Source organism: Mobula birostris, chromosome 16 (assembly GCF_030028105.1).
Source record: "Mobula birostris isolate sMobBir1 chromosome 16, sMobBir1.hap1, whole genome shotgun sequence".
NCBI lineage: Eukaryota > Metazoa > Chordata > Chondrichthyes > Myliobatiformes > Myliobatidae > Mobula > Mobula birostris.
In genome coordinates, this window is record NC_092385.1 from 56,176,344 (window position 1) to 56,187,644 (window position 11,301).

General features: G+C 45.7%; 1 pseudogene; it reads right to left on the minus strand.

Moving 5' to 3' along the window:
• Nucleotides 1–1,014: 1,014 nt before the first annotated feature.
• On the minus strand, nt 1,015–2,537 carry LOC140210808 (eukaryotic translation initiation factor 4E transporter pseudogene; annotated as a pseudogene).
• Nucleotides 2,538–11,301: the final 8,764 nt, after the last annotated feature.

The window sequence follows — 11,301 nt, forward strand, 5'->3', positions numbered from 1 at the left end:
TGGCTGTGGTGAGGTCCTCGGTCCTATGGAAGACAAATCCTGTGCTGAATGGGAAATCCACGAAGCTTTCTGTCCTGGACAAGTAGGTGTGCAAGAAGCACTGTCATCAGCACAGTAGCATAACGGCGAGCGTAATGCTTTTACGGCGCCAACAGCCTAGCTTCAATTCCCGCCGCTGTCTGTAAGAAGTTTGTACAATCCTTCCGCGACCGTACTGGGTTTCCTCATGGTGCACCAGTTTCCTCCCACATTCCAAAGATGTCCGGGTTGGTACAGTAATTGGTGTACTGGGCTGAAGGGACCTGTAACAATGCTGTCTCTCTAAATAAAGAATAAATATGATGTTTGCGGTACTGAGAATAACACACACGAGAGACGGAGAGGTGTGGAACAAAAATGTGCTGTCATTTACCCAGAATTCCTTCTCACATTACGTTCAGTGAGTTATACACTGGGAAGCTTGATTGCAACCCGTAGGTGTCAAAATGTACATGAATATATAACATATCCTTCCCCCCTCATTTTAGCAGTTTCTACCCTTTCCCATACACAGCCCAGCACCTGAAATATTAACGTTCAATGGAGTAATCATCAAATTCAACCAACAACAAAAAACATTTTTTTCTAAACTAGTGGAAGAGAGTAGACTGCCTCTATTCCCAGACATAACCCTGGGGATTAATCTGCCGAAGTGCTGAGGGTTAGTCACTAAACTAGAGATTCAATCGTCTGGAGGCCGCCTGTTTCTGTGAGCGTACTGGTGACCTGGGGATTACGCCAAAGTCATTTTATCTCTCGATGGTGTATGTTTAGATCTTGGTTTGGGTTCTGCATTGTCGGTATGGGGCACTTCAGAAAGCACAGCTGATGGGGGACAAATGGCCTTGTTGATTAGGGACTGGTGTGAGATGATTCTGACTGCCAAGCAGGTCACCTAGAATATCTGGGAAGGGAGGCCTCAATACGGGAGGGGTGGGGGGGTAGGGTTGTTGGCAGTAGAATTTCAGGGGGATTTTATCGCAAAGACAAGGTTCCATTTGCCTTCATACTGTTAACTAGCTTATTGAAAACATTCATATCTGTGTCTTTATTTTTAGTATGTGTTTAGGACCAGATGACGCAGTTAGAGTCTGTTCCAGATGTTCCACCATGAACAGGAAGACAAGTTTCCTCTCAAATTCCATTTCGAGATCTTTCAGTTCTGCCTCCACTTCTTCCACAGAAAAAACACCCCAGTCTGTGAACTCTCCTTTAGGGTCTCCATGTTGGCAGTGAGAATGGACAGCAGTCGTTTCACATCCATATTTGCTTTTCGCTGTGTTCTAAATATTCAACCTTTTTTATTAATCTCCTTGTTATCTTCTCATGATGGAATGGGAGCAAAGTAGTTTCTGAGCTGTGAAACGGGAGCTGGGATCCTCTGCTCCCGACCAGCAAGTCTTTCAGGCTCTTCATGTGGAGTAGACTGCAGGCTACTGGAGGAACTACCTGATCTACTTAACTTACTTGAAAACCATTGACTGAACTGGCTGGGTGACACTGATCCTTCACCAAACATCTCGTCAATCATTGACGCTAGTCCAGGCACACTTTTTTCCATGTTGAAGAACTCATTGAAGTCAAAGACCCCCAAAGAGGATTCAGGCAAAACTGCTTACTGGGGAGTTTCTTAGAGTCATAGAAAACAGCAGCACAGAAATGGGCCCTACAGCCCATCTAGTTCATGCCAAACCATTTAAACAGCCTAGACCCATCGATCTGCACCTGGACCATAGGCCTCCATACCCCTCCCATCTTGGTCAGCTTCTAATGCAGAAACAATAGGTATCTCTGCTTGGGCAGCACCATGGAATTCAACAGCTTCTTTAAGGTTTTCTGGTCACATCTTCCATTTCTTTGCCCATCTTGAATTCTCCAATAGCACTTTATCATCAAAGCCTGTCAGCTCTATTGTTTCTGATTGACTAGTGGGGCCAGCAGAAATCCAGAGAGTTTCCTCTTCACTCGAGTAATCACATTACATCTACTCACAAACTCTCTCCAAAAGCACTTTTCCTTGTAGTCTCATTCCCTTCCTTCTCTATCATCTCTGCCATGCAAGTCTTTGTCTCTGCCATCCTTATCAAAGGTTCTTGATGTTATTATGCGCCCGCTTCTAATCCTCCACTGGAAACCCAACTCATGAATATTTTCATTCACTATTTTCCAATGGGCTTCCAGCCCATCGAATATTGGAGGTTGGTCACATGACAGTCACCACCAAAGTTTTGGCACTGAGGACTGAGTAAAACATTGAGATCTTCTTCCTTTATTCTCTCTCATGGATCTGCAATTCTTAGTTTGAGAACTGCTCTCTCCAAATCTGAAGCATCGTCCTTCTTGGTGCCATCCGGTGATGAACTCCTGCCAGGACTGGGATGCGAGGATGCACGCCACGTTTCAGCGTCCCAGATGCCTTCACTGCCATGTTTTCCTAGAAGACTTGCTGGTCTCTGCTTTGCATATGGGTACTGTTTGATTTCCAGCAGCTTTTCCATATGGTTTCTTCATGCCACATATTTTTATTAAATCATTTAATTGATCTTTTACTTTAATCAATACTTTTTTTTATGCATGCCACACTGAGGCATGCATAAACCACCTCCACCACTCCGCTAAGAACCCAGGCTTAAAAGTGATTCCTTTCATACCGCCCATTCTCCATTGAATCGTTCTACGTGTTTCTTCAATGCCTTTAGTGCCAGATGAGTCCGAGCTGCTCCAGCCATGAGCGGCACAGAAGCACTGGATAACTACCTTTAACTACGTACTGTAGAAGTTTCTTTCTCTGTCCGTTAATCTCCACTGTAACGTGTACCACTCTCCTCACTGGAACAACCTCACCAGTGTAAGTCTCTGAAGTCGACCTTGCCCCTTTGGGGTGAGATGCTGCAATTCCTCCTGTCTCTGATATCAGCAATACTGCAGTACCCGTGTCCACCTACATCCTGACTGTGGCCATATCCAACCACGGAGTCACACGACAGCTGCCTTTGTGTCCTGAAACAAATAAAATATCAAAGCTTCTTCAAGTACAGAGTCCATCTTCAGTATGCTCCATCTTGTTCACATGGTTCTTTTTGTTTTTCCAAAAGTCTTTTTACTTATTACAGTGTCTTTGGTTGACAGTGTCTTATAACTTTTACAGATGCATTCAATATGTCCCTTTATGCCTCAGCTTCAGCAATCTAAATACTTATCCCAGCATTCTCTTGCTCAATGCCTAGTTCTGCTACAACAGTAACACTGATTTGCCAATAATTTTCATATTTCTTCAAGTCAGTAGAAATTTGACAACCATGGGAAGATGCGCTTAATAGCTGTGCTTCTTCAGCTACCATCTCCATGGATGTACTAATCTCAATTGCCTTCTGTAATGTTAGTCTGTCTTCTGTAACTAAACATTACTGAATTGCCTCACTACTCAGATCGCATTTCTCATAACATGTCATTCAGCAACTGCCCAAAATCACAGTGATCAGACAATTGCTTCAGCACCACCACAAACTGTGAAATAGATTCTCCTTCCTCTTGATCCCTTTTATGAAATCTAAATCTCTCAGTAATAATCAAAGGTTTAGGTCAATATGATCCTTTACGATTTTATCTAGGTCCTCATTGGGCTTATTGCACGTTGCACTAGACTGCATAATAAATTAAACGTTTTTGCATCCATCATAGTCAGAAAAGTTGGAACATAAATATCATCTAAAATTTGATTTCCCAGTGCAAAATATTGAAATCTTTTAGTATATGGGCTCTGTCATTTTGTCATACAGCCCCATACTTCCAAAGCCAAGATGACCACAGGGAGAATGTGCAAACTCTATTCGGAGACTTCAACTTTGCTATATTCACTGGGGCGATGACAGAGTGAAAGGTATGGACAAAATAACATTCTGAAAATGCATTCAGGAGGTTGTTTACCCAATACTTATCAAGCAGGGGTCTGGGTGGGGTGTGTATCAGATATTTTAATGGGATGAACCTGGACATGTGCAGAATGAGGCATCAGAGTTTTAAGAGTTACACAGCAAAGAAATACAACCTTCAGCCCAACTTCTCCATACTGAATAAGCTAGTCCAATTGCCTGTTCTTGTCCATATCCCTCAGGTATTGGCTGCACAATGGTGCAATGGTTAGCACATCGCTTCACAGCAATCAGCGCTCAGGGTTCAATTCCTGCCACTGTCTGTAAGGAGTTTGTACATTCTCCCCAGGACTGCATGGTTCTCATTCCGGTGCACCGGTTTCCTCCCGTATTCCAGAAATGCACAGTTACGGGTAGTGAGCCGTGGGCATTCTATGTTGGCGCTGGAAGCATGGGGACATTTGCAGGCTGCCCAGCACAGTCCTTGTTGATTTGCTTTGATATTAATGCATTTCACTGTATGTTTTAATGTTTTGATGTACATGTGATAAAACTAATCTTCCTTTCTTATCAGTCTAAAAATCTTTTAAACGATATGACTTTAGCTGCCTCTATCGCTTCTTCTAGTGGCCTGTTCCATCTCCATGACATCCTGTGGTGCTGAGCTGCGGGCCTCATTGAGGTCACACTCAGACCGTTTTGATTGTGTTTTTTTAAAGTTTGTGGTTCATAAGAATGGTTTGGAGGACAGAGAGGGGAGTTAGGCTCAGGTTAGGGTTTAGGGACAGGGATGTGGGCGAATTAGAGGACAGGCTGGAGCCTAAGCCTGCGCTCCAGTAGCGAGGACATGGTCGAATGTTGAGCCCGCAGATCAACAAGGTCACTCGGGATCCTGTCATCAGCGAGTCCTGGGTCAATACCGAAGATCAAAGCCCAAAGGTTGATTAGAAGTCTGATCAGATTGAAGACCTAATGTCAATCAGAAGTCTGTATTGAAGCCCAAAGGTCAATCGGAGATCTGGATCAAAGTTCAGAGATCGAACAGAAGTCCAGATGAAAGCCAAACGATTGATCTGAAGTCCAGAAGGCGAGGCCCGTTGGCCAGAGCCCCAAGTCGGTGAATCTCTGCGATTCTGTCGTGGAGCTCAGGGCCCAGTGTCTGCAGATTCATGAGTCTCCTGGAAGGTGGAGGCCAAAGAACATGGCCTGTCCAGGGGTGCATGTGAATGTGGAGAAACATGGCTTGTTTCACTGTTATTGCTCTGTCACTTGGTATGTACTGTTTTGTTGTATTCTGTGTTGTTCTTCCAAGCATGGTGGACATACTATGATTTGGTTAGATTTAACGCACTATAGAAAGACACAAAGCAAGACTGGGAATAAAGTTCTGAACTGGGATAAGGCAAATTTATCTGGCAAAAGTGGATTGGAAGCAGCCAGTTAGAAGCTAATCTGTGTCAGCACAGGGAAGCAATTCAGTAAGTCAAAGTAAATTTACTATCGAAGTACCTGCAGTATATTTCACCATGTACAATCCTGAGATTTGTTTTCTTGCAGGCATTCGCAGGAAAATAAAAAAATACAATTGAATTTATGAAAACAATACATAAACAAAGAGTGATAAATAACCAATGTGAAAAAGAAGGCTAATTGTGCACATAAAATAATAACAAATGCAGCAGCTGCAGAGTCCATAGGTTCTGGAATCGGTTTGGTGCTCAGGTGAGTGAAGTTATCCACTCTGGTTCAAGAACCTGAGACTGTAGCGTAATAACTTTTCTGCAACCTGCTAGTATGGGACTTAAGGCTCATATACCTTCTGCCCGATGGTAGTAGTGAGAAAACAATGTGGCCTGGGTGGTGGGAATCCTCAGTGATGGACTCTGCTTTCGTGTGGCAGTGCTCCCTGTAAATGTGATGGTCAGGCTTGGCCTGTTTCAGACTGGGTTGTATCCAGCACTGTTTCCATTCCTGGGCATTGGCTATGGACTTCAGGTAGCGAGGACTCTGGAACAAGGATGATACACTGTATATGTATGGATTATGAGGAAGAAGACTGTTACATTTGGGAAATGATAAATATTAGAGGAATATATTAAAGGGTCTGTCATGTTTAAAATGAATTAATCACTGGGTCTGGATAAAATCTATAACTAAAAGGCAAAAATAATGTAAGCTCAATCATTTTCCAAGTTTCCTTGGCTATGGGCATGGAAATGGAAGACTGGGAGATGGCTAGTGCAGTAATGTTTAAAAATGGGGAAAAGAAAATTCCAAATGCAAACTGAAAAACACTTACCCACACCTCCCCCACCCCCCACCCCATGGATTTGTTCCAGGAAGATCATCTCTGACTAACCAATGGAATATGTTAAAGGAGAGCAGGTAACAAGGAGCATCAATCAAGGTAGTGTATTTTATGTTTTGTGCATGGACTTTCGCTCAACAGACCCTCTTGACAAATAAATCAAGGAAGAACTTTGATGACTGCAGGGTTGTGAGCAACAGAGCTCCAAAGACCCTTGCTTTCTGTCACACATTGTTAATGATTTGATACAAGAAGTTTGCTTATAAGACACCAGAGCGGAATTAAGCTATTCTGCCCATCAAGTGACTGATTTATTATCCTTCTCAACCCCATTCTATTGCCCTCTCCATGTAACCATCAATGCCCTTATTAATCAAAAACCCATCAGCATTAAATATACCCAAAGATCTGGCTGCCGTAGTTGTCTGTGGCAATGAACTCTGTAAATTCACCATCCTCTGGCTAAAGCAATTCCTCCTCATCTCTGTTCTAAAGAGATATCCAATCAGGAGGGATGGACTACTGGATGTAAATACCACTGGACTGGACATACCCAGGCATCATCCCCGATGAAGGTGGCAGAGTTTGTCATTGAAACATCGGTTATCATCAATTTCTGTGCCCAGCTGGAAGCCCAAGAAGAGTGTATTTGTACTAGAGTTCCTTCCAAAAGTCTTATAACAATAAGATAGAAGCTGTCCTTGAGCCTGCTGGTACATGTTTTACAAGCTTTTGCATTTTTCCACCTGATGGAAAGTGGGAGAAGAGGGCACATCCAGGTTGGGAGGGATCTCTGATGATGCTGGCTGATTTTTTGCGGCAGCTAGAAATGTAGACAGAGTCTGTGGAGGCATAAAAGCAGCAGATAAAATCCAGTGGAAGACAGATAGGAAGATGCATTTGAGAAGGTCAAACAAGGCAAATGAACACAGGCTAAGGATTCTAATAAATGCAGAGGAGTAGTGAGATCATAGAGGACACATCCACACATCTCTGACGTCAGAAGAACAGCTTGCTCAGGAGCCGAAGAAGGATTTAAAAGATTAGCTTTATTTGTCACAGATACATTGAAACATACACTGAATTGTGTAGTTTTCATTAACTCAAATCAACAAGGATTGTGTCAGAGTCAGCCCACATGAGACACCATGCTTCCGGTGGCAACACAGCCTGCCCAAGCTCACTGACCCTAACCCGTACGTCTTTGGAATGTGAGAGGGAACTGGAGCACCCGGAGGAAACCTGCGTGGTCGTGGGGAGAACGTGGAACTGGAGCACCCGCAGGAAATCTGCGTGGTCGTGGGGAGAACGTGCAAACTCCTGACTGACAGCAGCAGCTGTGAACTCCGATCTTACAGCTGACACTGAAGCATTGTGTTAACAGCTATGCTACCCTGCTGCCCCTGAGAACGTCTACAGGATTCACTGATGCTGCCCGACTTGCTGAGTACTTCTGCTGTTTTCTGCTTCCCTTTCCGACATCGATGTTGATACAACCTGGCAGGTGCTGGGACACATCATCAGCGATGTAGCCTGGAGTCATCGGGTGTTTCAACATCAGACACTCTTACCCAGGTGACCCAGCCGGAGTTGACCAGGCCCAGGCTTGTGTCCCAGCAGACTGATCTATGGGTCACACCTCTTGATCCATAGCCACCTGGAGGCTTGCTCAGCAGCCTCTGTGACAGTCCTGATGGCTCTTCTCTTTGCAGCCCCCCTAATGCTTAAGAGTAGGTTCCGCAGAGCGAACAGCGACCAAAACCTCTACACCTCACCTGTATGGGCCCACAACCTGCCTCCATCCCCTGTCTCCGGCACTGCTCCACCTGCTCCTGGTCTTTAGCTTTCTTATGCTCAAAACACCACTCAAACTGGTCTTCCCATGGAGCTGTCAGTTCTCCCACCTGCTTTGAGGCTTCTGACAGAACAACAATGCCAGGCCTCAGGGATGAAGATGCAATAAGATCAGGGATCTTTAATTGCTTGCCAAGATCAACGTTCAGTTGCCAGTCAGTCGCTGTGGCGAGCAAGCCTGCTGGTGATCTGGGCTGAGGCTGTGGTTGGTCTCCAGCTTTGACAAAGGCTGTGGGCTTTCTGGGGTGGTGGAGGTTGCTAATGGCTGAGGAGATATTTTCAGCACCAGGTCATAGTGCCAGAGGTAGCAGCCTTCTCCCAGAGCTTTCGGGCAGCTGCTGAGGACATTTTCCAGGGTCCCTCTGCCAGGGTAAAGAGGACATAATGGTGTCTCACTCTTGCCCCAAGCAAAAATGTTCACTGGACTAGGCAAGACGTCTTACACAACCTGGATCATGAACTTGATGTGTTAGGATTCTGCCTGCCAGATGTTGGACCAGGAGATATTCTGCTTCAACGCACCCTCCCCCCCATGTCCAAGCTCCTGCTGCCCCATTCCTACCATCCTGGTGGTACACAGTTTCTCAACAGTGCTTGCATCTCTTCCTGGACCAGTCTGTGTCTGTCCCTGCCCTGGGCCCTGTCGAAGTGGGTTGAAGAGAAGCTGTCCAGCCTAGCTGACTAGATCCCACTGTCCCTACCAGATCCCTGTGTTTCAGACGTGACTCAGCCATCTCCCCTACGTCCTTGGCCTTCCACCTTCTGCCCGTCCGGACACCAATGCCTGTTGGTGAGACTTTGGGGTCGCTGGAATCTCTGTACAGCAGCAATTCTCTTGTATGGGATATCTCATTCAGACTGTGGAAAGGAAGATGCTGTTCATTCCTTTTTACATACAGAGCAATGCTGCTCAGGCTACCTGGGAGGCCCAGCCATCTTTGAAGGTAGTCATTGAGCTCTCTTTCAAAAAACATTGGTACCTCACATAGCCGCATGGGTCAGAGGATCCAAGGGGAAGATGCCATGCTGGTAGATCCAAGCCTTGAACTTTCCAGGTAGGCCTGACTTTTCCAGACTGGTGAGCTAGACTTCTAACTCCTTGGTGGTCTTCAGGATGTCAGCCGCATCTGTTAGGCTGCAGTCAAAGATCTTCCCCAGGCTCTTGACTGGTTTCTCAGAGACAGATGTGATAGCAAAACCGTCTGAAATTTTGTTGACCTGCACTTACTATTGGATTCACTTCCACTTCCCTTCCAAGAATGCATGAAAGAAGTTCTCCACTGCGCTCCAGCAGGATATCTGCCTGTTCTTGTGGTGTTATTCAGGAGGAAGTGGTGAAGGAAGGCAATTGCAATGGTCGCTTTCATTTCCAGAGGACTAGAATATAAAAGCAAGCATGTCATGCTGAGGCTTTCTAACACATTGATCAGACAGCACTTGGGTTGTTGTGAGCAGGTTTGAGCCTATTTGCTGAGAAAGGATGTGTTGGAATTGGAGAGAGTCCAGAGGATGTTCAAAAAAACTATCTCAGGAATGAAAGAGTTAAGATATGAGGAGCGTATTTTCGATCTTGGCCAGTACTTGCAGGAGTGTAGAAGAAAGAGGGGGTTTCTCATTGAAACCCCTATCGAATATTGAAAGGCCTGGATAGAGTAGATGTGGAGAGTGTTTCCTATTGTGAGGGAGTTCAAGACCAGAAGGCACAGCCTCAAGATAGAAGGATATCCCTTTAGAATAGAAATAAGGAGGAATTTCTTTAGCCAGAGGGTGGTGAGTCTGTGGAATTCATTACCACAGTATGCTGTGCAGGCCAATTTATTGGCTATATTTAAAGCAGGGGTTGATTTAAAAATATCAGCTCCTTCTCCCAATTCTTCCATCTCTACTGCATCTGTTCTCAAGATGATGCTTTTCATTCCAAAACAAAGTAGATGTCCTCCTTCTTCGGAGAAATGGGTTTCCCTTCCTCCACCATCAACGCTGCCCTCAACCACATCTCTTCCATTTTGTATACATCTGCCCTCACCCCATCTTCCCGCCACCCCACTAGGGATAGGGTTCCTCTTGTCCTCTCCTACCACCCCACCAGTCTCCACGTCCAGCATACAAGTCTCCGTAACTTCTGCCACCTCCAACGTGATCCCAGCACGGAGCACGTCTTTCCCTCTCGCCCCTCCCCTCCACCCCCACCACTTTTTGCTTTCTGCGAGTGTCGCTCCCTACACGACTCCCTGGTACATTTATCCCTCCCTACTGATCTCCCTCCTAGAGCTTATCCTTGCAACAGAACAAGAGCTACACCCTCCCCGACACCTGCTCCCTCACCACCATTCAGGACCCCAAACAATCCTTCTAGGTGAGGCGACACTTCATCTGTGAGCCTGTTGGGGTCATCTAGTGTATCCGGTGCTCCCAGTGTGGCCTCCTGTATAATCGGTGAGACCCGATGTAGATTGGACGGCTGCTTCACCAAGCACCTACACTCCGCCTGCTAGAAAAAAGCAGGATCTCCCAGTGGCCACCCATTTTAATCCAATTTCCTATTCCCATTCCGATACGTTCATGCACAGCCTCCTCCACTGTTGCGATGAGCCACACTCCAGCTGGAGAAGCCACAACTTATACACCGTTTGGGTAGCCTCAAACCTGATGGCATGAACATTGATTTCTTGAACTTCCAGTAATGGGGCCCCCCCCTCCCTATTCCCCATCCCCTTTACCTTCTTTCACCTCATCTCCTTGCCCATCACCTCTCTCTGGTGCTCATTCCCCTTTTTCTTTCTTCCATGGCCTTCTGTCCTCTCCTATTAGAAACCCTTTTCTCCAGCCCTGTATCTCTTTCATTAATCACTTCCCAGCTCTTCACTTCACCCCTTCCTCCCCCCCAGTTTCACCTGTCACCTTGTGTTTCTTCCTCCCCTCCCTCCACCTTCTAACTCACTCCTCATCTTTTTGTCTCCACTCCTGCTGAAGGGTCTCATCTTGAAACACCAGATGATCTCCTCCCCATAGATGCTGCCTGGCCTGCTGAGTTCCTCCAGCATTTTGTAAACGTTGGCTGATATGTTCTTGAATAGCAATGGCATCGATGGTTACAGGTGAAGGCAGCAGAATGGGGTTGAGGAATAATAAGTCAACCATGACTAAATGGTGGAGCAGACACGATGGACTAAATAGCTTAATTCTGCTCTTATGTCTTTTGGTTTTATGGTTATTCATCCTCATTTC